The 26,955-nt window shown below is 47.2% G+C and overlaps 3 long non-coding RNA genes and 4 other non-coding genes across 9 annotated transcripts; 4 read left to right on the forward strand and 3 right to left on the reverse strand.

Annotated features, from left to right (window-relative positions):
- Positions 1–1,065: 1,065 nt before the first annotated feature.
- Positions 1,066–4,092, reverse strand: LOC125096744 (uncharacterized). 2 transcript variants are annotated; one of them, XR_007126375.1, is made up of 4 exons: positions 3,966–4,092; positions 1,730–1,811; positions 1,354–1,423; positions 1,066–1,265 (listed from the first exon to the last, which is right to left on the reverse strand). It is a non-coding gene; the product is annotated as an uncharacterized LOC125096744 (long non-coding RNA). The 2 variants fall into 2 exon arrangements; XR_007126374.1 differs by having other exon boundaries at positions 1,066–1,423.
- A 290-nt stretch (positions 4,093–4,382) lies between these two features.
- LOC125099591 (U1 spliceosomal RNA) lies at positions 4,383–4,546 on the forward strand. The gene has a single exon (XR_007127297.1). It is a non-coding gene; the product is annotated as a U1 spliceosomal RNA (small nuclear RNA).
- Positions 4,547–5,914: 1,368 nt separating this feature from the next.
- On the reverse strand, positions 5,915–5,986 carry TRNAQ-CUG (transfer RNA glutamine (anticodon CUG)). Its single transcript has one exon. It is a non-coding gene; the product is annotated as a tRNA-Gln (tRNA).
- A 1,300-nt stretch (positions 5,987–7,286) lies between these two features.
- LOC125099034 (uncharacterized) lies at positions 7,287–12,642 on the forward strand. 2 transcript variants are annotated; one of them, XR_007127011.1, is made up of 4 exons: positions 7,287–7,773; positions 8,559–8,678; positions 10,278–10,411; positions 12,379–12,642. It is a non-coding gene; the product is annotated as an uncharacterized LOC125099034 (long non-coding RNA). The 2 variants fall into 2 exon arrangements; XR_007127010.1 differs by having other exon boundaries at positions 7,287–8,678.
- Positions 12,643–17,517: 4,875 nt separating this feature from the next.
- On the forward strand, positions 17,518–17,681 carry LOC125099592 (U1 spliceosomal RNA). Its single transcript, XR_007127298.1, has one exon. It is a non-coding gene; the product is annotated as a U1 spliceosomal RNA (small nuclear RNA).
- A 5,457-nt stretch (positions 17,682–23,138) lies between these two features.
- On the reverse strand, positions 23,139–25,900 carry LOC125097922 (uncharacterized). Its single transcript, XR_007126646.1, has 2 exons — positions 24,628–25,900; positions 23,139–24,405 (listed from the first exon to the last, which is right to left on the reverse strand). It is a non-coding gene; the product is annotated as an uncharacterized LOC125097922 (long non-coding RNA).
- Positions 25,900–25,973, forward strand: TRNAN-GUU (transfer RNA asparagine (anticodon GUU)). The gene has a single exon. It is a non-coding gene; the product is annotated as a tRNA-Asn (tRNA).
- The last annotated feature ends 982 nt before the right edge of the window (positions 25,974–26,955 follow it).

Here is a 26,955-nt window from a genome sequence, read left to right on the forward strand (position 1 = left end):
TTATTTATTTATTTACTTGACAGAGAGAGGGATCACAAGTAGGCAGAGAGGCAGGCAGAGAGAGAGGCAGGGAAGCAGGCTCCCCTGCTGAGCAGGGAGCCCGATGTGGGGCTCCATCCCAGGATTCTGAGATCATGACCTTAGCCAAAGGCAGAGGCTTAACCACTGAGCCACCCAGGCACCCCAGGAACTTCTTAATTTCTTTAAGTTATTACAGAATCTGCTGCTGAAGCAGTAGCTGCCAGGCAAAGATCGGTGAAATCTCTGGCCACAGTTGTTCTGGATAATGAAATAGCCCTCCATCCTCTTCCAGCTGCAGAAAGACGGGTCTGTGCTGTGGCCACACCCCTTACTAAACCTGGATTGACACTTGAGGAAGTTAAAAGCCAGGATAAGTTTTCCTCAACGTCGTCCCCGCGCCCCCCCCCCCCACCCCGCTTCCTAAAGGGAGGCCCTGTGAGCGAGCACACAGCGAGAGATGGGGGCTGATGTAAGCCAAGACAGGACGCCTGAGAATGAAGCTGCAGAAGAGGCGAAACTCTTCCTGGGTTCCCTTTAGGGTCTCTGGGCCTGAGAATTAAGTTGGCTGTAAAACAGACTTAACAGGAGAAAAGCACGGATGTATTTTACACGTATGTGGAAGCTGTCAGGGAAAAATAAAGACCCCAAAAGTGCTAAGGCCTAAGTGCTTGTGTACTAGGTTGAGCAAGAGTAGAAATTTTGAAAAAGTAACCAAAACCTAGGAGGAGGCAAAAGACAGATAAGGGTTATTTTAACAAGGTCCATTTGCAGAGATTTCTCTCGGCCTCAACTTCCTGTCTCTGGCAACAAGAATGTTTTTTTCCTCCTGGTAGAGGGAGGGCATCTTTTCACAGGGGAGCTTTATCTTCCTCCTCTTAGGAAGGAGGAGGGAGGTCAGAGCACCCTTCTTGCATCTGCTCTTTTTCAAGTATGTTTTTAGCTCAAAATAATCCTTATGCCAGAGTGGCATATTTTGGGGTGCCCTATTTGGCCACCCCTACATTGGTGGCGCCTGAATCTGGGACTTCCCAACATCCAGAACTGTGAGAAATAAGTTGCTTTTATTGTTTAAGCCCCCCAGGCTGCGGCATTTCGTGATAACAATGTGAGCATATTAAGAAACCCATCCATGATGCCAGGACTTGGTAGTTGACAATTTCCGTAGTTCTCATTCCTGCTTCCCACCTGGGATCCACCGGAGAGAGCCAGATGTGCGGTGTGCCCCAATCAATCTCACAGGATACCTAAATGCAGTTGGTGTGAAAAATGATAAAGGGAAACCTCACTAAAATAGAGGCCAGAAGGGGGAGCCATACCACCAGCATCAATTACAGGAAGAATTGTCAGTTGGAGACTCCCAACAGAAGAATTCTCAACAGGAAAGAATTCACAGTGACAGGTCCTAAAAGGAAAAAGAATGTGGATTGTATCTCCTGCATGAAACTGACTACCCCCCACCAACTCAGCCTGTGAGAAGCCGTCATCACCCTGAACTCTTGCTTTTCTCCAGTGGATTTTTGTTCAAAGCAACCCCTCCCAACTTCCTCCTCCATAAAAGGACATTTCCTTCCTTTGTTTACTCAGCCTGCCTGTGGTTTTTGCCACAACATGCATGTCCTGAATTTGCAATCCTCTGCTGCTTCCAAATAAGCCCATTTTTGCTGGGAAAATAACTTATTTTTAAAGTTAACACCTGCCTATAGCTTACCCGTGCCATCAGCCTCCAATCACGGCACACACGAAGCCTTCCCATTTTCTGCTCTCCCACTCCTCTGCCTTCCTTCCAGTCTCTGCAAAAACACAAGCTGCAAGCTCTGAATAAAGAGCATCCGCTTTCCTTTACTCGGGCTCCTCTCAGCCCTCCTGCATTAGTCCTAGTCCTCGGCCCTCCAGGCCCAGCCCCAGCAAGAATCCCCTCACTGTTGATGTCTAACCCAAGTTTCTGTGAGTAATTTTCCAATCACTGACCCACAGTTGTCTTTGCTGTTTATTTGGGAGTTGCCGTCAGGTTTATACCGAAGTCTCTCCCCTACTGCAGTAGCTAAAGCAAAAAGTCGGCCTTGCATTTTTAACCAGTGGCTGCACATTCCCTGACAGGACCATGCCAGGTCTTTCCACTCAGGCTGATCGCAAGTCCAAGCTCCTCTGGCTCCCTCCCCATGCCAGGCCAGTAAAGAGGCAAGATGCTGGGGCAGGGAAAGGGACTTCATACAGAAAGCCAGCAAACCAAGGAGATAGTAGGTTGTTTTTTTTTTTTTTTTTAAGATTTAAAAAATTTTTTGTTTGACAGACCGAGATCACAAGTAGGCAGAGAGGCAGGCAGAGAGATGGGGGAGCAGGCTCCCCGCCAAGCAGAGAGCCGGATGCGGGGCTCAAACATGACCCGAGCGGAAGGCGGCGGCTTTAACCCACTGAGCCACCCAGGCACCCCGGAGACGGTAGACTGTTAACCCAAAGAACTATTTCCTCTTGGCAAGAAATTCAGGTTTCTTTTATGTTACCAAAGAGGAAAGCGGGAGGGGCTCAAGAGCTGGATGATGTGTGTGTGTGGCATCTGAGGAAGGTCCTGTAAGTTTTTTGTCCCTGGTCAGCTGATCTTTGCATCCAGGAATCTGGTCATGTTGATCCTGCAAATCTTTAAACATAGCATAGGCATTTCTGTACCTACTTCCTTACCTTCTCAGGTGAGGTGGAGGTCAGGTAAAAAGCAATCTTCGCAAAACTTCGCTGTCAGATGCCTACAAGCAGAGCTACGCAAGCCAGTATTCTGACGGTATAGGTCATAGCAGCAAGGGAAATAGAAGCAATACAGAGGAGGACATGCTCTTTCTGTTACAAGGCTGGTCAGATTCCCCAGAAAGTATTCCTCACTGCCGCCTGGACAGTGCGTCTGGCTGCCAGGATTCAAGGAATGGGACCTAGATCAAGCGTTCACGTTCACTGGCTCCACTGTCACCTAATCCCTGTTGCCGTGTCCTCTCCTACCCTGACTGGCCAGAGACACTTCCTTTACCGTCTCCAGAGGAGAATCCTCCAATGAATACATTATGACAGGAGCAACAGAATAGAATCTACTTTTAATGTTAAAATTAATAGCCTTTCAGTTGGGTTTCCCAGGCTAGAGCGCCACTAGCGGTGAAAACGGAAGGTGGGGGGAGGCGCCTGAGTGGCTCAGTTGTTATGCGTCTGTCTGCCTTTGGCTGGGGTCATGGTCTCAGGGTCCTGGAATCGAGCCCCATATCGCGCTCCCTGCTTGGCAGGAAGGCTGCTTCTCCTCCTGCTCCCACTCCCCCTGCGTGTGTTCCCGCTCTAGCTCTCTCTGTCAAAACAAAACAACACAAAAACCCAGAAGCGTTGGTTTTCAGTCACCTGTTGTCTCTAGTTTCATAAATTCAGCTGCTTTCGGATACTGGATAGCTTTAATTTTTTAAAAAATTTATCTGTTGGAGGGACACCTGGGTGGCTCAGTGCGTTAAGCCTCTGCCTTCGGCTCAGGTCATGATCCCGGGGTCCTGGAATGGAGCCCCGCATCGGGCTCTCTGCTCAGCAGGGAGCCTGCTTCCTTTCCTCTCTCTCTGCCTGCCTCTCTGCCTGCTTGTGATCTCTGTCAAATAAATAAATAAAAATCTAAAAAAAAAAAAATTATCTATTGGAGAGTGCGCATGCACGGGGGGGGGTGGGGGGAGGGGGTGGTGGAAGGCGCGGAGCACATGGGGAGACCGGGAGACAGTTCAGGACCACTGCGGTGAGCCGCGAGTCCACTCGGGGTTGATTCCACCACCCCCACCCAGATCCAGACCTGAAGTGAAACCAAGACTCCAGTGCTTAACTGCACCACCCAGGCGCCTCTGGACAAACTTCCATTGAAATTGAAATCCTGGATCACAAAGTTAAAACTGACTGGATCTAAAAGGAACCCCTTTCTTTTGCTCTGTTTTACGCACCGAAAGGCATTATTTTGAAGAAAGGTATAGAGGCATGAACAGCCCGCCAGACAGGTTCCCCGCAGGCCAGAGGTTCAGACCCTACGCCCGCCCGCCGCACGGTTTCGGGGTGGGAAGGACAGGGGGGACAAGGACAGGGGCGGGGCGTGAGCCGGAGGGAGGTGCTCCTGTGACGCCACACAGAGGGCGTGTGCTATGTAAATATGGCAGCGCAGGGGCTGATGATTCCGACCGCTGCCGCCTAAATACAATGGGATCTCCGGGGCTCCGGGAAGGAGTGCGGGGCGGTTGACGGAGGTTCGTTGTGCTGCGTGCGTGGAAGGCGTCGGGAGGCTCAAGAGTGGTGGGGAGAGAAGTGGGCGTGTGTGAAGAGTGCAGGGCGTGTGCCGCTGGTGTGGGGCGTAGAGCCTGGAAGTCATACTTACCTGGCAGGGGAGATACCATGATCACGAAGGTGGTTTTCCCAGGGCGAGGCTTATCCATTGCACTCCGGATGTGCTGACCCCTGCGATTTCCCCAAATGTGGGAAACTCGACTGCATAATTTGTGGTAGTGGGGGACTGCGTTCGCGCTTTCCCCTGTTTTTTGGTCTGGTTGAAAAACAGGACGTTGGTATGGTTCTGCCAGTATACGTAGGGCCTGGCATTCTAGCGTGGCGCCGGTATGCTTAGGCATGGCTGCTTGTGCTTGAGTTTTATTCTCTTGCTTTGCTTTCTGTGTTGTTTTAGGCCTTACTGAGATTACCCACGCGCACGCGGTTATTTAAAAAGGTGAAGAAGGAGGACAAAGTCTTGCTTTCGGAATTAGACGTGTTCGGGTTGGAGAATCTGCAGAAACAGTGGTTCTACGAAGGGTGGCCATGCTGTGTAGAATAGTTTCTTGCTTGTGGCATGAATTCTCCAAGGTCTTTTTCCCAAAAGAAGTACACAGGCTTAATTTCCTGTCGAGTAATGCTACTGTTTCTTTCTAAGTTAAGGGGAGTTTAAACCCAGCGGCTCTGAGCTTCTCTTCTGGGAGCTGGCTATCTTCGGGTTCAATTTCCTGCTTTCAAATCCCGCTCGCCCGAGTGTCCAGAGTGACTGCACAGATTACCTACCCTCTCCTCTCCCTATCTCAGTGTTCTATTTTATAGGAAATGAGGACTATGGTATGAGATAGGCCTGTCGAAGGAGTCCGTGAGTAGCACATTTAAATTTGTAGATTAGGCCTGGGACCCAAGCACTTTACCTATCATCATTGACTGTAGGTCGTTACTTGGGGCGCAACACTGCAGAGACACTGGACGTGACGAAAACTGATTTTATTAAAGTTACACCAGGAATCATTGTTCAGTGGCTGTGGACCCCCCAGGGACTGTGAAGTAACGCTTTCTGTGGTCAGAATGACTGTAATCTCCTGGGCTGGAAGCATCTCAGAGTTAATACATTAGCCCAGCCGACCGGCTCGGTAAAAGCGGAATAAGGATTCAAGGCCTTGCTTCAAAAACAGGCCCGGGCACTTCCAGTTGAGGTCTCCGAACCATCGACCTCAGAACCACAGCACCCTCCAGCAAAACCTGCCTGACAAGACAAGCGGTGCAACGACAGGTCGCGCGGCGAGACGCCCTCGGGGTACAGCATTTAGTGGTCACAGACGCCAGGTTTTACTCGAGGCCCGAGGGGGTGGGGTGGGGGATGAGAGGCGCCAGTGGCCCGGAGCCCCCGCTGTAGCTGCAGTGTCCGTGGCGCCGGGTGGAGGTGGGGATGAGAGCCGGGGCCACTCTGAGATGCGAGTTTCTGGGTTCCCGGTTCCTGAGGAGGCTGCGGAGCGCGGAGGACGCGGCTGCGTGGGGTGGGGGGCGACGTCCCGGGAGTTTCCCTCCGCGGGATTGGGGGCGGGGTGAAGAGCGGGAAAGCACTTGTGCCCCTTGAAGAGTTTTTTAAAAAACCACCCTGTCCACTTAAAGGGAAAGGTCCCACCGAGATTTGAACTCGGATCGCTGGATTCAGAGTCCAGAGTGCTCACCATTACACCATGGAACCCCTACAGAATTTGTGTGCTGTCCCTCGCCAGAGGTGTCTAAGTACTGATCCAGCCTCCACACGCCCGCCGGCAATCCCAAGTATGTTCTCTGTACTGGGGGGGCTAGACTAGACTACGGTTGGCCCGCGTCGGTGCTCATCCGCCTTGCTTTCTCTCTGTCCGCCTCCTTTGATTGACTTCTATCCTGTCACTTCCATCTCAGAAAATAAGGGAAATCCACTCTGGGCCTAGGGTTAGGGAAGAGTTCATAAACCACAGATTCTACCCCAGTTTTATCCAGTTTTCTGTCCAGAGGTGAAATTTCTGTGAAGAGTACAGTTACTTTGCTTTTCCTTGCCTTCACACTTTTCCCATTCCCCAGAGAAAAGGCAAGACTTGGGACTTCCTGGGTCCCTTGGTCACAAAGCACCCCTCACCCTCCAAAGCCACCAACTGACTCCTACATGTAAGAGGTAAAGGTGTGTCAGCAGTGGAGTGGGACTGGGAGGCAGGGGGATTTTACCTTTTTTTTTTTTTTTTTTTTCTTCCCCCATACACTTCTGGGTTTTGTTGTTGCTGTTGCTGTAAGCTTTTCTTCTGTTTCTGTTTCTGTATTTGTTAGACCTACAGTACAAAGTAATCAGCCATGTTTAACATTAACATCAAACACTCTGACAAACCAAACCAAACTTGGCTTGCGTTGACTCAAAATCAACAGCATACCATTAAAGCCACAAGGCAGGGCTCTGACTCTTAAGACTGTTTTCGGCGAGTTTGGCCAAGTCAGTTCCATTCCAGTTTCTCAATATATCATAACCTGGAAACTGCACGCTTAAAAAACAAAACAAAACAAAACAACGAACATATATCCATGTACCCAAGAGCACCCAGGACTGGGCCACAGGGTATGTGTACCCAAGGTGTCTTACAGTGTGTACGTGACTTAGGTACACAAAATACCACCACACTAAATATACACATAATAGATGTAAATCCACATTACATTCAAAATAGCCATCTGTGTACTTAATTTCCCCTTTACCTCCTCATTTTAATTTTTTTTATTTTTTAAGATTTTATTTATTTATTTGACAGAGAGAGAGAGAGAGAAAACGATCACAGGTAGGCAGAGAGGCAGGCAGAGAGGCAGGCAGAGAGGCAGAGAGGCAGGCAGAGAGAGGGGGAAGCAGGCTCCCCGCTGAGCAGAGAGCCCAATGTGGGGCTTGATCCCAGGACCCTGAGATCATGACCTGAGCCGAAGGCAGAGGCTTAACCCACGGAGCCACCCAGGCGCCCCTCCTCATTTTATCCCAAAGCCATTCCTTCCCTTACTCGGTACACAGAAGAGAAAAAAAAATTGACATTGAAAGAAAGAAGCCGCTGCCTGAAAAACAACGAAAGATGCCCGGTGCTCTGGAAGAGGTATTTTGTTCCTCGAGACTGGATGAGGCTTGAATGGAGGCAGAAGGCAAAAGGTCTACTTTGTTATGAAGAAGAAAGTGTTCTCCTCAGAGTTTGAGGAGAAGATGAAAGTGCCTTCTGGAAAACGAAAAAGTTGAGCCGTAACATCACCAAGTATTCCTCCAGGAAAGCTTGAAGTGAGTCAGGCTTTATGACTGCAAGGAACAGAAATGGACTGTGACTGATTTCAAAAGGAAAGAAGTCTGTTGAAAGGATGTTGAGAGATCACAGAAAGGCCGGGAAAGCCAGAGAACCAGGCTCTGAGGAGGAGCGGGGAAGAGAGAGCAATGAGGTTGGAAACTGCGATGGGTGGAGAGAGTGTCCTTGTGGGGTCTGAGAGCCCAAAGTGAGAGATGGGGATGTGGTGGTGGTGGGGGGGGGGGGGGCTGTCCTGAACAGAAGGGCCCCAGGAATGTAAGTCCTCCTCATCCTCTCTCTGCTTCTCCTCCCATTCTGCTGCTGCACCTCTCATCTCTCCCCATCTTCCTCAACTCTCTTTCTCCTCAGCCCCTTGCCCCAGCCCGTTTCACGCCCTTATTGAGGCTGACCTATACTTGGAAGCAAGGGTTGGCAGGGTTTCTCACTCTAACATCAATGGCAGGTGACTTTTCTTACAAATGAGAGAAGTGACTGGGTTTTGTGCCTGCGGTAGCTGATCCTGGTCTCTGTGCCTACACCACTGAGGCACCCCAGAGTCCTTGCTGTGCCCTGTTCTAGTTGGAGTTGGGGGTTATATTAGGTCAGATTTTCCAGAGGCAGTAAGAACCCTTGGCAGAAGCCTGAGGCAAAACAGCTGATGGGGTGCCCGGGTGGCTCAGTCGGTTAAGTAATCTGCCTTTGACTCAGGTCATGATCCCAGAGTCCTGGGCTCGAGCCCCACATTGGGTGCCCTGCTCAGCGGAGAGTCTGCTTCTCCTCTGTCCCTCTCCCCGTCTCTTTCTCAAGTAAATAAATAAAATCTTGGAAAAGAAAAAAATCCTGAAAGACAGGCAAAACCCCACCTTACATAGGAGCCTCTGGGATTGTAAACTGTCAACGATAGCTTTGGCTTGTAAGAAATGGTTAAAATTGCAGTTATTTTCTCCTTCACAACTTCTGTGGCTGCCGTCTTTCCTTTTCACTCTCTGCCAGACAGGAAATGGTTCATGTGTACGCCCCTCCCTGGAGTGCTTTACTGGGCTTTTGGACTTCAGTCTACCCAGTGGTCTTGCAATCTCAGCTCTCTGTTGGGCTCAAAAGAGGAATGATTCGGTAGATCATCCAGCTTTCTCTTGTCCGAGTGGAAACTCCTTCCTCTTACAGCTTCCTGTCTCTTAAGCACATGTGGAATTGCACTTCGGTTTTATGAAATCTTTATCTTTGGTCTGGACTAACTTCTTTAGTACTGTTTTAATTCCTCTAACGGAAGACAACTTCTCATGAGGCCTTTAGGTGGCGCAGATGAGCACCCTGAGGATCCAGGCGAATTAACATCCGCCTGGGCATTTATTTGGTGCTGAACAGCAACCTCGGGATAGGCCTGTGGAAACTTGTAACCATCATCCGCAGCTATAGCTGAGTTTTTGTAATGGGGCTCTTTCTCCTTAGTCACCATACCTAATCTCTGTACAAGTTGGAGACGGGGGTTTATAATTAGGTCAGATTTTTCAGAGGCCGTTGAGAGTTGTTGGGATTCCAGTTTGTGGTCAGATCAGGGCTAGCAGAATGAAGAGGAGATTTCTGGATATAGAAAAAAGACAAAGAGACATTACAATATTACATCTCCTTATCCCCCTTACATGTGACATAATGTTACACCACAGCTTTATAACCCTTAGAATGGTGCTCTCAGTGGTAAATGAAATACTTGTTTCTCCAAGCACATGAGGAGCAAGTTGGAAAAACTGGCTCAGTTGCTTAAGTGACTGTGTATTCAGATTGAATCCGAGGGTACCTAAAGTGCAGACTTCGATCTGTAAGGTGATGAGAGGATGCAGTCATGAAACTTTGTATCTTTCCCCCTCCCATTTTTACCCCCACCCCCCCCATTTTGCCTGTGTTTCTGTGGTCCTTGCCTGGGGCTTCAATATACGTGTAACTAAGGAAGGCACTATCAGTGCAAAAGACACGCAGATATGCAGACCGTGAAATTGGACAGTGCTTATTCCAAAACAACTTTCACTTCCAGTTACGTAGCCGGAGTCAGGGAATGCATCCTGATTACATGCATCCTGCTTGGGCTTCAATAACGAGGTACTGCAAGTTGGGTGGCTTAAACAACAGACATAATCTCACGGTTTCAGAGGCCAGAAGACCAGAAGTTGGCTTCTGATGAGACTTCTTTCCAGCATTTGGAGAAGGCTGCCTTCTCACTCTGTCCCTGAATGGCCTTTTCTCTGTGAACAGGAGAGAGCTTTGGCGCCTCCTCCTCCTCTTGTATGGACAACAGTTCTGTTAGATCAGGGTCCCAGCTTACTAACCTCATTTAACGATTATTACTTCCTTAAAGGCCCTACCTCCAAACACAGTCACATGGAGCGTTAGGATTCAACATAAGAATTTGGGGTGAGGGTAGGGAGCACAGTTCAGTCCCTAACACCAAACAACAGGGACAGTCCTGTGCTTCTTTACCTGTCAAATCCTGTGACACTTGCCTGGTGACGGGGCTAAGTTAACGTTATTTAGCAAGGCTGTTGATAAACTGCCGGTTCTAGGATTAGAAGAGCACACCTGAGCTGGAAAGCGTGGCCATACAGGAAAAAGTGTAAGTCAAACAAGAGAGCAAAAGGCTGCAGGGACGGGAAGCAAAGGTTTTGCTAGGGTCACTAGAGGTCCTAGTGAACGATATCACTCCTGTTTCTACTGTTGGAGGCCTGGACCCATGCATCCCAGCCATGGGAGAAACAGCACCACGTCTTGGACACCAACGCAGAGCATATATGCGGCCTCCTGGAGAATCTCGCTCAGCCCTTTGAGGTGTTGCAACCCAGGTGGCAGTTGGCACTGTAACTAAGTCTTCAGGAGGCCGTCCCACTGGTTTCTCCCGCTAGCTGCTTCCGGATGGTGGGGATCATGGTCAGACTCGTGAATTCCACAAGCGTGGGCTCCTGCTGCACTTGGTATTCTGTGAAGTGACTTCCCTGAGCAGAAGGGGTTTATAGTCTGCTTGGGCGGTCATAACGAGATACCATAGCTTAAACAACAACAATTATTTCAGAGTTCTGGAGGTGAGAAGTCCAACTTCTCATGGTGCTAGTGTTTTTTGGGTGAAGACTCTTTTCCTCAGCTGCCTTTTCTCTGTGTCCTCATATGGCCTTTCCTCTGTGCTTACGTGTACGTGTGCGGGCTTGTGCGTACGTATACACACACACACACACACACACACACACCCTGCTAGCTCAGATGCCTCTTCCACTTCTTACAAGGACACCAGTCCCATTGGATTAAGGGCCCCACTGGACCGCATAACCTGAGTTACCTCCTTAAAGGCCCTATCTCCAAGCAGGCACATTGGGAGTTAGGCGCACACCTATGAGTTTGGTGGCCGGGGAGGCAAAATCCAGTTCGTAACCAGAAATAATGCTGTGTGGCATGCTGTAGGGGTGGGTAAGGCATTCTACAAGTGCACGGACAGGAGTTTTGGTAGAAGCGGTGTGTGCAGGGAAGGCAAACCTGTGCTCAGAGTGTCTGTTCCAGTGAGAACAAAAGACTGTGCCATCCGTGATGGAAGTGGCCCGATGTCACGGATCTGCCACTAGGGAGTTGTCGGTATTTGACCCAGGAATGGTGCTGTCTTGGTGACTGGTCTGTGCTCCTGGCAGACTGGGCACTCAGCAGTAGCTGTAGGCAGGCCAGCCTTGGTGAGTAGAGATCCCATGTTGCCGAACCTGCCCATAACCTCCATCCTTGTCACCATGACCACTTTGTCCAGGAACCCATTGGGTGATGCCAGAGTGGGTGGCTGGGGAAAGAAGGACTGGTATCCACAGAACAGGTCCTCTTACCCACACGACTATTAACATCCTCATGTCTGCGCTCATTCTGAGAAGTCTATCCACATACTTCTTCCCCGGGCTCCCTTGTCACCGATCAACATGATCAACATGTCGCTTCTGAGTAAGATGAAACACCAGGTATACTACTCAGAGTTCCACTCACTGGAAGGGCTGCCCCAGAAAGAGCTGTCATGCTAAGGTTGTCCCCCTTTGGGCGATGCCTGCATATCAGGCAGAACCATATGCAAACGGGGCTCCAGTCTTCTCTTTCTATGTGAATTGTAGGGAATGCCCCATGAGGCCCTGGGTGCAGGCCATGAGAGGGGTCGTGTAGCAGGAATGGGGACCATAGGCATTCGTGCCCCTTCTTCATGTAACTTCCTTGTACCTTCAGGGCCTGCTTGGGCCCTATTTCGTATGTACCATTTCTATTTGATGATGGGGTGAGCCAGTCTCCTTTGTTAGTTTGACAAAAATGTTCAAGTATCATATACATAGTCCCCCAAATCCCTGCCTTTTCTAGGTGCTTGAGCAGGAGTATCCGGTGATACTTTGCATATCTCTATTGCCACGTTATACCATGGACTAGCAGCACTGTTTTTACTACTGGAAATAGAGTTTTTAGTGTCTTTCAATCGAATCAGATCAGAGAGCCAATTCCAGAAACCCCGGACCCATTAAAAGACATTCTGAAGAGTCTGTTCCTCTAGAGCAACTCCTGGTACCAAAATGGCTTATGGGACTGTGGAGGCTTGATGAGTCCCATCTGGTGAGAGAGCTCAGCAGGCTGGAGACTCAGAGAAGGGCTAGATAGAGCTGGTGTCTAACGGCAGTCTGCTGGCTGAGCTCCTCCTCGCTTGTTCTGTGGAAGCCTTCAACCTACTGGAGGAGACCTGGCAGCAGTATAGGGAGCATTCCGCTTCAGTTAAAATCCACTGATTGAAACATTATTCTCATCCAAAAAACTCCCTTCACAGAAAACATCCAGAATAACGTTTGACCACATGCTTGGACTCCATGGCCCAGCCAGGTTGATACATAAGATTAACCATCACAGCATATAATACTTAAAGTGCACAAAATCAAAGACACAGAGCACATCTTGAAAGAAGCCTGAAGAAAAAAACAACCTGGTTATAGAATAACAAGGATTGAATATTACATCAGAATTCTCTGCAGAAACCATACAATCAAGAACAGAGAGTACAGTGAAATATTTAAAAGTGCTGTAAAAAAATCTCCACCAACTAAATAAAATGAGAATAAGTGAAAATAAAATCTTACTAACTGAGCTAACAGATAACAATTTGTTCACAATGATAATACAGCAAAACTATATTAGATAATTATATTGGGCGCTGGGGTGGCTCAGTCGGTTGAGTAGGTTGTCTTCGGCTCAGGTCATGATACCAGAGTCCTGGGATCAAGTCCTACATCTGGCTCCCTGCTCAGGAGGGAGTGTGCTGCTCCCTCTGGCCCCCATCCTGCTCAGGCTCAAGCGCTCGCTCGCTCGCTCTCTCAAATAAAACCTTTTAAAAATAATGTGTGTGTGTGTGTGTGTGTTAGATGATTATTGCTTGTGGAGAAATTAAATGAGCAAACAGCAACATTCTAAAGGGCAGTCGAGGGAATTGGGAATGCTCTGTTACAAGGACCTGCACTGTCTGTGAAGCGTTAGAGTGTTATTCGCAACTTGACCCAGATGGCTGGGAAATGTATATTGCAAACTACAGGGCAGTCACTAAAACATTTTAAAAAGAAACAGAATTGATATTCTAAGAGATGAGAAAATAGAGTCATGTAAAGTGCTCACTTAAGACCATAGAAGGCTGAAAAAGAACGGAAGAGAAAAGGAACAATGAACAAAGGCAGTGAATAGAAACGGTTGCAGATCTGGTAGGTACTAGTTCAACTATGTCAGTAATCACTTTAAATGGTCTAAATACATTAGTTAAAAAACAGACTATCAGAGTGGTAAACAGGACCCAACTCTATGTCGCCTGTAAGAAGCTTACTTTAGGGCGCCTGGGTGGCTCAGTGAGTTAAACGTCTGCCTTGGGCTCAGGTTAGGAACGTAGGGTCCTGGGATGGAGTCCCACATCAGACTGCCTCGCAGGGAGTCTGTTTCTTCCTCTACCCCTGCCCCCCTGCTCCTGATCTCTCTCTCTCTCAAAACATTTTAAAAAGCAACTTACAAACACAGGTAAATTAAAAGAGAGAGAGCGAAAGTATACCATACTGATACTAATTAAAAGAAAACTGGAGTGGTTATATTGATTTCAGACAGAATATACTTAAGAGCAAGAAAAACTACAAGGAATAAAAAGTGGTGTCACATAATAAAGGGGTCAGTTATCCAGACGGTATAATAATACTCGATGAGTAAGTGCCTAAGAACAGAATACATGAGGCAAAAACTGACAGAAACTGTAAGGAGAAATAAACAAATTCACTACTGATTGGAGTCGGAGATTTCCAACTAGAAATACAATGCACGCTCTCAGACCACGATGGAACAAAACTGGAAATCAGTAACAGCTGGAAAACCCCAATTTGGAGATTACACAACACACTTTGAATACTACATGGGAAATTCTCAAGAGAAATTATTTTGAGCTAAATGAAAATGAAAATACTGCTTATAAAAATGTCTGGGCGGCGCCTGGGTGGCTCAGTGGGTTAAAGCCTCTGCCTTCTGCTCAGGTCATGATCTCAGGGTCCTGGGATTGAGCCCCGAGTCAGGCTCTCTGCTGGGTGGGGAGCCTGCTTCCCCCTCTCTCTCTGCCTGCTGCTCTGCCTGCTTGTGCGCTCGCTCGCTCGCTCTGTCAAATAAATAAAATCTTAAAAAAAAAAAAAAAGTTTGGGATGAGAGCACCTGGGTGGCTCAGTTACGTGTCTGCCTCCAGCTCAGGTCATGATTCTGGGGTCCTTGGATGGAGCTTCTCCCTCCCCCTCTGCCACTCCTCCCCACCTGTATACACTGGCTCACTCGCTTGCTCTCCCCCTCTCTCAAAACCTTTTTTAAAAACGGGTGGGATGTAGCAAGAGTAGTTCGTTCGTGGAAGTGCGTGTGTTAGCAAAGAAGATCTAAAATCAATAAGATTTCACTTTGGGAAATTCAAAAAACAAAGTAAGATGAGAAGAAATAAAAACGAGCAGAAATCAATAAAAATTAGAAACGAAATTAATAGAGAAAAATCAATGAAATCCAAAGCTAGTTTGTTTGGAATGATGAATAAAATTGATGAACCTCTAGCCAAACTAAACAAGAAATAGAGAACATAGAAATTAGTACTACCAGAAATGGAAGACCCTTAGTACTGATTGCGCGGACATTAAATTACCATAAAGGACTATAAGGAACAACTGCTCCCAGATTTGATAACTTAGATGAAATGAACCAGATCTTTGAAAGACACAATTTACGCAAACTCTCACAAGGAGAAATAAGGCCTAATGGACTCAATAAGCTTCTGAAAACAAAACCAGACCTAGTTTCACTGCTGAATTCTACCAAACGTTTAAGGAAACAATACCAATTCTCTACAATATCTTTCAGAAAATAGAAGACAGAACATTCCCTGACTAATTCTAGGAGGCAAACTTTACCCTAATACCTGTTTAAAAACCGAATTCAGAGGCATCTGGGTGGCTCAGTCATGAAGCGTCTGCTTTTGGCTCAGGTCATGCTCCCAGGTCCCAGGGATGGAGCCCCATGGGGAGTCTGGGTCTCCCACTCCCCCTGCTTATGTTCCTCTCTCTGCGGTCAAATAAGTAAATGTTAAAAAAAAAAAAATATTCAACCAAGTACATTTAAAAATCTAATTAGCTTTATTATTAAAAATTCATGAATAGGGCCGCATTCCGTCTAGCAAGTAGAGGAGAGCTCCACTGAGTTGAAACAAAAAGGTTTCAGAGGAGGAGAGAGGGCGTTAAAGAAGGGAAGGGAGTGGGGGAGATGAGGAGGAGGAGGGAATTCATTAACAAGGAATGTAATGTTAGGCAAGGGGAGAAAAAGGGGATCTATCCGAAAACTTCCTAGTATTGACCAGGAAACTCCGTGTTGACTGGTTCAAGATTACATTCCTGACGGGACAGTGTGAAACTTCAGTTAGCTTAGGTATTAAGTCCTCCTCCTCTACGGATTTGGCATCTCAATCTATGTGAAGCCATTCTGGGTCTGCGGTTTTCTTTTTAGCAATGCCCTTCTTTGGATCAAAGTCAGTTTAACTGAGAGATGTAATTAAAAACAACAACAGCAACAACTGAAGGCACTAGTGCCACTCTCGCTTACCACTTTGTAGTTCTCTGTAGCTTCCGTTGATTCTTTCTTTGACATTCACAGGTTCAATTAGATTGGGAGGTTGACCTCCAGAACACTTGCTAGAAACCAAAGTAAAAGCAAGGGAGTCAAAAACAGCCATTTAGGGGCTCCTGGGTGGCTCAGTGGGTTAAGCCTCTGCCTTCGGCTCAGGTCATGATCTCACCGTTTTGGGATTGAGCCCGGCATCCGGTTCTCCGCTCAGGGGGGAGCCTGCTTCCCCTTCTCTGTCTGCCTCTCTGCCTACTTGTGATCTCTCTCTCTCTCTCTCTCTGTCAAATAAATAGATGAAATCCTTAAAAAACAAACAAACAAACAAACAAAAAACTCCAGACATTTAGTTCAGGAAAAGAGGGATGAGTTCAGGAGGTCCAAGCACGAGTTGGAACCAAACTAACATGACTTCCCCTCCTTGGTGAGTGACAGGTAGAGAGACTACACCAGGTGGAGTTGCCCCACAAAGGAAACTTTGCAGCAAGTAAGGATATCATGGGAAGGGGAGGGGGAATAAATTCTAAAGCTGCGGCTCCCCAAGTAGGTTCTTTCTACCTAGGGTTAGGATTCTCAGAAAAGGGGGATTTGGTCATAGCCTGTAAAGGCAGACAGAATGTTGCAATCCCACTTAGAAAACAGGCCTCTAAGGTGCATCTGATGTTATGTTAATGAAGCTGGTGCTCCTCCTAGGGCCGAGAGTAACACTTTGATGCAGCAGAGGTAGTTGGCCAGGGGGAAGAGGGGCTTTGGGCATGCTGGGTGGGGTCTAGGGCTCCTTATCTCTGGTAAGGAATACAGGGTCTTGTTTACTTTTGGAAAAGGTACTGGGAGTTTTACCATTGATTTATTGTCTCTGATACGGTTAGGCTAATTCCTAGCCTTGGTAGAGACTGTTAGCTTTTGCACTCTCTTGAATTCCCTTAAAATTCTTAACTAAAGGTTTTGCATTGCTTTGTAATTCTGACACCTCTTGGGAAGTTTCTGGAGAAGTGTGCTCAGGCGAGGAGCGAGGTAGGGCATCAGAGATCATGGAAAACAATCGGGCCAAAAATGACTTACCCTGTGTCCCGAAAGCGACGTCTAGGCTTTGTTTGAGGACCCTTAACTCTTTCTGCTTTCAGAATAACGTGTGTTCCAGAAAAGGACTAGAAGGAAAAAAAAAATCCAAAACTTTCCCATATCGAAGGGTTAGAAAGTGAAATGAATGAGATGTTCCGTGCATGCAACTGAACTTTGAAGAACGGACTAGATTTCGCCACCAGTTGTGATGCCTCGTGAGTGTTAATAGATGTACACACAGTGCTGCAATCACAAAGCTGACTGACTGGATCTGAAAGGAACCCCTTTGCTTTGTTCTATTTTACACACTGAAAGGCATTATTTGAAGAAAGGCACAGAGGCAGGAACAGCCTGTCAGGCTCCTTGCAGGCCAACAGAGGTTCAGAACCCACGCCCGCCGCCGCGGCGGATGGGGCTGGGAAGGAAAGAGAGGACGAGCGGGGCCGGGGAGGGGTGGGTGCGAGGGAGGAGTTAGGCCAGAGGTCAGGGTTGTTGTGACGTCACGAGGAGGGCGTGTGCTATGTAAATATGGCAGCGCAGGGGCTGATGATTCCGACGGCTGCCGCCTAAATACAATGGGATCTCCGGGGCTCCGGGAAGGAGTGCGGGGCGGTTGACGGAGGTTCGTTGTGCTGCGTGCGTGGAAGGCGTCGGGAGGCTCAAGAGTGGTGGGGAGAGAAGTGGGCGTGTGTGAAGAGTGCAGGGCGTGTGCCGCTGGTGTGGGGCGTAGAGCCTGGAAGTCATACTTACCTGGCAGGGGAGATACCATGATCACGAAGGTGGTTTTCCCAGGGCGAGGCTTATCCATTGCACTCCGGATGTGCTGACCCCTGCGATTTCCCCAAATGTGGGAAACTCGACTGCATAATTTGTGGTAGTGGGGGACTGCGTTCGCGCTTTCCCCTGACGCTTTTTGTCTACGAGAAGATTTTAGGTTTTTTCAGGTTGCTTTATCGTTTTTTTGTGTGTGTGTTGTTTCGGTTGTGGCTTGTGTCTTCACGTGGTTACTTTAGCGTTATTGTTTAGGTGCATGTCGTATTTTTTATTTCTTCATATTTAGAGTGTATTTTGTGTGTTAACTAGTGTCAGTTGTTGTGCTAGCGGTTATTCTCAGGCAGCAGGCAAGCCGTCGTGGTACAGTTTTATGTCGTTTGGCATGTTTATTCAAATCTGTGTTTTAGTGATTTTGGATAATTGGTTTTAGTTGAGGAGTTATGTGGTTTTTATCTGCTGGTTTTTTTTTTTTTTTTTAAAGATTTTATTTATTTATTTGACAGAGAGAAATCACAAGTAGGCAGAGAGGCAGGCAGAGAGAAAGGAGGAAGCAGGCCCCCTGCTGAGCAGAAAGCCCGATGCGGGGCTCAAACCCAGGACCTGGGATCATGATCTAAGCCGAAGGCAGCGGCTTAACCCACTGAGCCACCCAGGCGCCCCTATCTGCAGGTTTTTTAAGAAGCATTATCTCAGGAATGTCCCAGGATTTCAGTAGTAAGAGGGGTTTTGTGTAGTATATAGGGTTTAACAAAGCTAGCTTTAGTCAACAGAATGGGACAGTAAACCCCAGAACAGAGGGTGAGGTAGAACCTGTCTCAGTACTCCAAACTTTCAATTTTAACAAGGAGTATTTAGCTGGTAGTGTCAAGGAGTTAAACGTCCACCAGTGCCAAAGAACAAAAGAAACCCCGAGAGATAGGGCAAGAGTTGTTAAAACAAGCCTGCCTACTGCCATTTGCCCAGAAAATAAATCAGCTGATAAAGTTGCATGTGTGAGCTGTCCTTCTCAGGGTTCTAAAAGGATATGGTAGCCACTTTCATTTCCACCTTCCAAATTGATAACGTTAAGCTAACGCAGAACTGTGCACGGATGGGAATTCTGGAAAATGTGCTTCCAGTTTAGAATGAAAATTAACACAAATCCACCACAGTCCACCTCTTACAGACTTGGTGTCTGTGTGGTAGTCCTCCTGCTCAAAATCATTCTTGGGTGGGGGGCGCCTGGGTGGCTCCGTGGGTTAAAGCCTCTGCCTTGGCTCAAGTCATGATCTCAGGGTTCTGGGATTGAGCCCTGCATCCGGCTCTCTGCTCATCGGGAGCCTGCTTCCCCCTCCTTCTCTGCCTGCCTCTCTGCCTACTTGTGATCTCTGTCTGTCAAATAAATAAATAAAATCTTTTTTTAAAAAAGTTTAAAAAAATCACTCTTAACTTTCAGTATTAAAGACAATAGGAAAACCATGCTCTCTTCAAATAGTGAAAACATGCCAACCCCCCGCCCCCTGCAAAGAATAAAATCCCTTGTCTTTGAATGATGTTCATTCCTCTTCCAGTTGAATCACCGTCATTCCCCCTACTTAGATTAAAAGTTGAGTACTATCCACACATATTTGTTAGCTCGTAGTGGGATGGAAAAGGAAAGAGGAAAATATTGGTTCATACATACGCAAAAATATTTGTATCAAAATAAGGAAGAAATACTCATACATACTTACCTCATTTCTGCAACTGCCACTGGTATTTATAACTGTCTTCTTATCACTGTCTTCACTACTAATTCCATATTTCTTTTGCCCTCAGCAAGCACCACACTTCTGTGTTAGCAGTTATCTTGCCTGGTGGAGTGATCCATAAATCCTCATTCCTAGAGTCTCTGGACCATTCTCTGTGTTACCTGTACTGGATTGTTGCAATTTCCATTGACTTTCAATCAGAGAGCAATGAGAGTTCCAAAGGGTCTTCTGAGGGCTTTTCTGCATTCCTCAAATTACTCCTCCTTACCGCCATTGTGTAGTAGCAGCCCAAGTTGCCCTTGGGAACGAAGACTTGGGAACTAAGACTGCTGGATCAACAGATCAAAGTTACAGAGGTAGATGGGAAGCAAAATGTTCACTAGTATATCCCTAGGGGTAATAGTGAGAGGAGTCACTCCCATTTCTACCACTTGGTTCCCAAACTTTCAAGTAACAGCATCATATATTGGTTGCTAATTTAGAGTATATGCAACCCTGTGAAATACTTGATTCTTTTTATGACTTTCATTTTTTTGTGTCAGTTCCTTTATTAGAATACAAAAACGGGGGCAACTGGGTGACGCAGTGGGTTAAGTGTCTGGCGCACGTCGTGATTTAAGGATTGTTAAATAGCCTGCATAGGGCTTGGCTCTCAGCCCAAAGTCTGCTTGAGAATCTTTCTCCCCTCCCTCTACCTGTCTTGTTGGTTCTCTCTCTCTCTCTCAAAATGAATTAATAAATCTTAAAAAAACAAACCAGGTGGGTGCCTGGGTGGCTCAGTGGGTTAAAGCCTCTGCCTTCAGCTCAGATCATGATCTCGGGGTCCTGGGATTGAGCCCCACATTGGGCTCTCTGCTCGGCGGGGAGCCTGCTTCCTCCTCTCTCTCTCTGCCTGCCTCTCTGCCTACCTGTGATCTCTGTCAAATAAATAAATAAAATCTTAAAAAAAAAAACAACAGGACACTCAATGATATTGTATATTCCTTTTGTTCCATGTATATTACTTACAAATAATTATATAAAATATACATATGTAATGTATACGTATATATGTATTTTGAAGTCTGCTAAAATTAATACCCTGGGAGCTGGTTTCTCTTGACTGCTGGGTTTGTTTTTTTTTTTAAGTACGAATTAAATGGGCCTCATTTTGTTGTTTCTTTGTGTGTCTAGTACTTTTTATTGTTTATAGCACATTTTGAATGATACATTGTAGAGATTCCAGATTCTGATAACTTCCTCCAAACAGTATCAATATATGTTCTACTAACCAATTTGATGACTAATGCATGACCTGGAGTTTGTGTAGCACTGGATTTACGTTTTGTTTAGGTGGATCTTTGGAAAGTCCAAGGGGTTTCCTAAAGCTCTCTAACTTGGTGTGACTCAACCTGGAAACCCCGGCTCCTCCCTCTGTTAATCTTATCAGGGCTTGGTTTTAATATTTGTTAGGGAGGGTCAAAAGTAAGCTTGACACTAGGGTGTAGTCTTCACACCTAAAACAGAGCAGTTCTGGTGTATCACCTCAATACTCAGAGTGGTAGAGTTGTTAACAGGGCCTGAGTCCCAGTGTTGCCAGCAATGATCTCTAGGATCTGTTGTTTGCCATCTTGTAGCATCTGTCCTCTGGTAAGCCAGATTGGATAGTAGCTCTCTGCGCATGAGCTGCTTTACACTCAGCAAATGACCAGCAGGAGACCTAATGTGGACTTCTGAAAACTGGCATCTAAACTCTTTTCTCCTTTCTGATGCTCTGTGCTGAAGATTCCTGTTACTTCAGCTGCCATAATTTTGATATCTGCCTTCACAACTCAGTGTGAACACTGTATTGTCCTGGGATTCCAGATTGCTGTACCAACCTCAACCCTCTCTCATGGAATCACAGCCTTGCACTACCTCTGTCCAGTGTCTGTAAACAGACCCTTCACATATTTTGTCCATCTTTGTGGTTGTTTAAAGTGAGAAGACTAATCTGGTGGTATTACTATGTTAGAGTTGTGGGTAGAAGCCCTGAATTCTTCCCAGTGCCTTTAAGGTGAAGGTGCCTAAAATGACTGGCTCAGTTTGTGGAACATGAGACTTTTGATCTCGGGTCTGTAAGTTCGAGCCCCAAGTTGGGTATAGAGATTATTTACAAATAAAATCTTAACATAAAAATAAAATGAAAGATTTTAGGGGTGCCTAACTGGCTTACTCATTAGAGCATGTGACTCGATCTTGAGGTTGTGAGTTCAAGCCCCATGTTGGGTGTAGAGGTTAAAGAACGAAACTAAAGAAAGTGCTTTCAGAAACTTTTTAAAAAGATTAGATGAAGGATTTTTACATATATTACTGGTTTCTATTTTTTATTTTTTTAAAGATTTTATTTATTTATTTGAGAGAGAGACAGTGAGAGAGAGCATGAGCGAGGAGAAGGTCAGAGGGAGAAGCAGACTCCCCATGGAGCTGGGAGCCCGATGTGGGACTCGATTCCGGGACCCGGGATCATGACCTGAGCCAAAGGCAGTCGTCCAACCAACTGAGCCACCCAGGCGTCCCTGGTTTCTATTTTTTAAATCCTTGTTTTATTTATTTATTTATTTATGAAGGTTTTAGTTACTTATTTGTCAGAGAGAGTGAGCAGCACACAGCAGGCAGAAGGGAAGCGGTCTCCAGCTGAGCAAGCCCTGGGATCATGACCTGAGCCAAAGGCAGATGCTTAACTGACTGAGCCACCCAGGAGTCCCTAGATTACTGATTTCTAAATAATTTGAATACTATCTTCCACATTTATAAATGACCTAGGTGAAGGGTTTTGTTTTTACTTTAACAAATACTAAGTAAGATCTGGGCCTTCTGGACTCACTTTCAGCATGGTGACCCCACAGTATCACAAGGAGATCTGAACTAACTGTGCTGTTCTCTGGGCATATTCCCATGCTTGAGCTTGAAGAGTGGCAAGATACGCCACCCCAAAATATGACACTTTGACATAAGGATTGTTTTGAGCTAAAGGCACCTGGAAAACAGCAGGTGCAGGAAGAGTGCTCTGACACCTCTGACAGCAGGTGCAGGAAGAGTGCGCTCCCTTTTCCTTCCTGAAAGCAGGAGATACGTGTGAAAGATGCCCTCACTGTATCAGGAGGAAAGAAGCATTCTTGTCATGTGAGACAGGAAGTCAGGGCCCAGAGAAATCGGTACAGACCTTGTTAAAATAATTTATATCCTCCTTTAATCTTCCCATATGTCTTGCTTTTTTATAATTGCCTCCCTTTGTTCAACCCGGTATAAAAACATTTAGCCTACCCACTTCTTTGGATTTTCATTTTCCTATTGGACCTCCCATGTTGGTGTAAAAAAATCAATGTGCTTTTCTCCTATTAATCTGTCTTGTGTCAACTTAATTCTCAGGCCCATATGGAGTCCCTAAGATGGTAGAGGTAAAGTTTTGCCTTACCCACAGACTCTCCTAGGACTACAAAAGAGAGGAATAGCAAAAGGACAACTGTAAGGTTCCTGGTGCTGGTAGAACGAACTTTATGTAGGCCTAGTAGACCTAGTAGAAAATGCCAGAATTCTCAGAATCAGATAGTGGAAGAGTGAGACAGTGGAAGAGTGAGAGGCTGCTTTGAAAGACAAAGGTTGGAGGGGAGGCCCAGAAAGACAAGCTGTCTTTAGTGGGGACCAGTCCCTAGAATGTATCTCCTTTCTCCTCTTCCCCAGTTCCATAGCTCTTAGTTCTGAATCTTCTCCCCATTCTCTTTCCCAGCCTCACTCCTGGATGCACCGGGTCTTTTCTCCCAAGCATGCAAATTTCAAACCTTTTTTCTACAGAGGACTCCTTTTGTGGTCTGCTGAAACCTGCACATGCTTCTTGGAATAAGGCTTTTAAAGATTTACTTATTTGGGTCGGGGGGGCGTAGAGGGTGCACATGCTTCTTAGAATAAAGCTTTTAAAGATTTATTTATGGGGGGTGGGGTAGAGGGAGAAAATGTTAAGCAGACTCCCCTCGAGCCCAGAGCCCCATACAGGGCTCAGTCTCAACCACCCTCCCAGGCTTAACTAACTGAGCCACCCAAGCATCCCAGGAATAAGACTTCTTAATGCATAGAACAGAACATTTAAAATTACAGAGGATATCAGTTACTTTCAAAACCAGTTGTCTTTGAGCCTTTTCCTATAGTTTGGTAGCCGCAGAGGGAATGAGGTAGCTTCCAAGCTGGGGCCGCTGAGCTTATGCAACCAAACCTCCCATGCCGCAACTCAAGACCATCCTACAGTTGGGGTGGTAAAGAATAAGAATCTTGGTTTGTGCCAGTCTCAGAGAAAGTGAAACTGGACATCTTTATTATTTACCATCCAAACTGGCGGGGGGGGGGAGTTGGATGAGGGAATGAAGTGGTTCTGGGAGCCGAGATCCAAGGGGAAGGGACGGCGCGCCCCCTCGTGGCTACCTCGGGGATCCGCACGGCCCTGGCCACGGAGGGTACCCAATCGGGAGACAAACAAATAAAATTCACTGGACGCTGGGCGATGCTCAGGACCCTAAAATTAGAAGTCGTGAGCGCTACGAACTGAGCTAGCAAGACGGGAGAAGGTGCGCTTCTTTTTTCCCCTAGCAGCTTGGAATCGTTGCTCAAATGTAAGATACCTGAGCCAAGACCTCGGCGTGTGGCTAATCTGGAAATAGGTTTGTAGAGAGTTTAATAGATTTCCTCCGGCCCACGGCTGATGGGCACTAAATCACAGTCCAGGCCTAGGATCTTCCAACTTCTGAGTTCAAGGAGGGGCCAGCGTACCGGATGAAAAGTGCTGCGTGGAGATGGGGTTCGGCTGAGGGAGCAATGCCAGCCCCCGCCCCGGGCCTTTTAGAAGGGCCTCTCTCGGTGCTAGTTTCCGTCCAGATTGAACCCCAGACTTCCATGGAAAGGACCTCCAGGATAAAGGGATTTTTAGTCCATCCCAAGGGGTCCCACCGAAGCTTACCACGGATCCTCACCTCCTTAGCCCTGTTACTGGAATTTTCCAACCGTCCACGAGGGGGCGCTTTTCTCCAAGTTCTTTAGGCTCAGGTGAAAGTTGACGTGACGCCAAGTGCATTTTTCTGTACCCAAGCCCCGCGTGTTCTCCGCCTCTTCTTGGGGGGCTGTTGGGAAAGTAAATTGAGACTCAAAGGAACGCACATGTTAATAAATAGAATATTTTTAGCTACGTTTATAAAGAAAAAAAAAAAAAAAACCGTGAGTGCCTGCTTAGAAGTAGCCCTCAAATGGCTACAAAGCTACAAAGCTGTAGGGAACTTTCAGCTCTATTTATGTGGGATTAAAGCTACAGCGGTCATCGTCCGACTCAGTACAAGCATTCTTACTTTACTCCAGTAATAATAATAAGTTCGCTCGGACACCCCTTTCTTTAGAATTCTTCACCAGCCTCTCCTCTGGTTGTCTTTGAGAGTGCACTTCCGGGAAGTACAGACTTCAACCATTGTCCACATTCCTCTGCAGGGCGCAGGGGCGCGGAGGAGCGCACTGCCGGTTTCGGGCGGGGGGCGAGGGGCTGGGGCCGGGCCAATTCCCCCCAGGGGTACGGTTTGCAGCCATGAACAGGGACTGTGGCCCCCCCAGCAGCTCCGATGCCCGCGTTTGGGAGGTCGCCAGGTCCAAAGGGTGACATCTCACGGCGCTGCCGTCTGTAAACCAGGCATTTAAAGGAGGAAAACTGTTTTTCAGAGTTGAGAGCACCAACACACAAGAGACGGCAAGTGGCGGATGATCGAAATTAAGGAAAATCGGCCTTTTGTTCAGAGGCTGTATGCTCGCGCCCTCTCCCCCACCCCCCACCAGGCTGCCCACGCCTCCTCGCTGCTTCTTTTGTCCAGTTTCCTGGGTTCAACCCTCCACACCCCGGCCCCGGACCGCCGAAGCCATACTAAGCTGCTGCGTGGCGGTTCAGGGTGGGGACTCAGGTCCACCCTAGGGCGCACGAGTCCAAAGTCGGAATTTTCGCCGCATTCTCGATCAGCTCTGGGAACCAAAGCTCGTCCGCTTCGGAGAAACCTTTGCGGTCTTCCCTCTACCGAGACCCTCGTAGGACTCAAATGCCCACACTGCAATTCTTGGCTCCCCTAGGCCCCCACGGCGGAATGGATCCGTCACCAACCATTTAGGGAGTGCCTACCAGGGCCCGGCCCGCTCGGGGGCACCCGGTGCATCGCGAGCCACGCCCGTCCGGCCCCGTTGAGTCTACCCTTGCAGCGAGCTGGGGGCTTTGGGGGTAGCGTCCAGCTCACGCGCGTCCGCCTGGTCTTGCGGGGACTCCCTGGGAGCGCCCGGAGGAAATCGGAGTTAAGAATGGGAAGGTGGATGACTTCAGCCCGAGAGGCTGCGGGCCACTTCTGGAGCCAGGCGGCGATGAGGCTTCGAGGAGCAGGCGGAGGGGCGGTGGGTCGGGCAGTGGGCTCTCCGAGTTCCCCGGGTGTCTGGCCCGGTGTCGATGTTCACACGTGCCCAGTGAGACGACCGGTGGCCTCAGTGTCTCCCGCTCCTCCGGTTTCCGAAGTGAGAGAATGAGATGTCCCCAGCCAGAGGCTGGAAAGCAATTTTTGAGATCAGGAAACGAGTTGAGGAAGGACAGTTTCCGTGTCTCTGTGGCGCAATCGGTTAGCGCGTTCGGCTGTTAACCGAAAGGTTGGTGGTTCGATCCCACCCAGGGACGGTCTCTTTTTCCAGCAACTTGGAACCTTAGGTTACTTGCTAGTGAACTTATTTATCTTCCGAGTCTTCTGAACTTCTGTCTACTTTAAATCAGACTCCAAAATATCCTGCCCGAAGACCCAAGTTGCATCAAAGTACCTAAAAGAAGGAATTTTTCAGCAAAGGTATTTCTTTCAGTAGTCTGCGTCTGGGCCTTTCTTTATCCCAGAGGCACTGCAGAGAGCCTCACTTCCCGAAGCTGGGTTTTTACAACTGCACATCCTGGAAACTAGAAAATCCCAAGAATTGAGAGCAACAAAACCTGTCTTCACTCGCGGGGAAGCCTCTAGTTAGGGGTGCAATTGTGGTTCTTCCACCATGTGGCTTGAACAAATCACGAGTTTTCTGTGCCTCGATTTCTTTGTCTATAAGAGGGGGCGAATAAGAGTACTTCCTCCATAGATTGATTTAAATTTTTATGAGATGCGCATATAAACCATTTGACCACTTAATGTTTAGTAAACATTAGCTACTGTAACTTTTCAGTGGCATCTCGTCACCATTTCTGTTATTTGCCTCATCTTCTTAAACAAATGGCTATCTTTCCATGGATGGGTTATTGTTTTGTGGTTTGCTTGTTTGTTTGTTTGGTAATTTATTTTTATTTATTGATTGATTTTTGGATGGATTAGTGTATAGACAAACATGCCTTAATTGTTGGACGTGACATTGATTCTAATGTTTACTGTTATAAATGCTTGTTCAAAGAACATCCTTACACAAATATCCTTATCACTTATGCATGGATTTCCCTAAAAGAGATTGCTGGAAGTGGACTTTCCTAATCAAGGTATTTGTCATTGCTAATTTTGCTAATTCCTGACTAATGGCCCTCCAAAGAAGTTGTACCTAGTCATATTGCCACATTCTTTTCTTGGCAACCCAAACTGACATTTACCAGCAGTACAAATCCATCACTTTTGCTTGGGGAATGTTATTCCTTG

This window comes from Lutra lutra, chromosome 4 (genome assembly GCF_902655055.1).
Source record: "Lutra lutra chromosome 4, mLutLut1.2, whole genome shotgun sequence".
NCBI classification, from domain to species: Eukaryota; Metazoa; Chordata; class Mammalia; order Carnivora; family Mustelidae; genus Lutra; species Lutra lutra.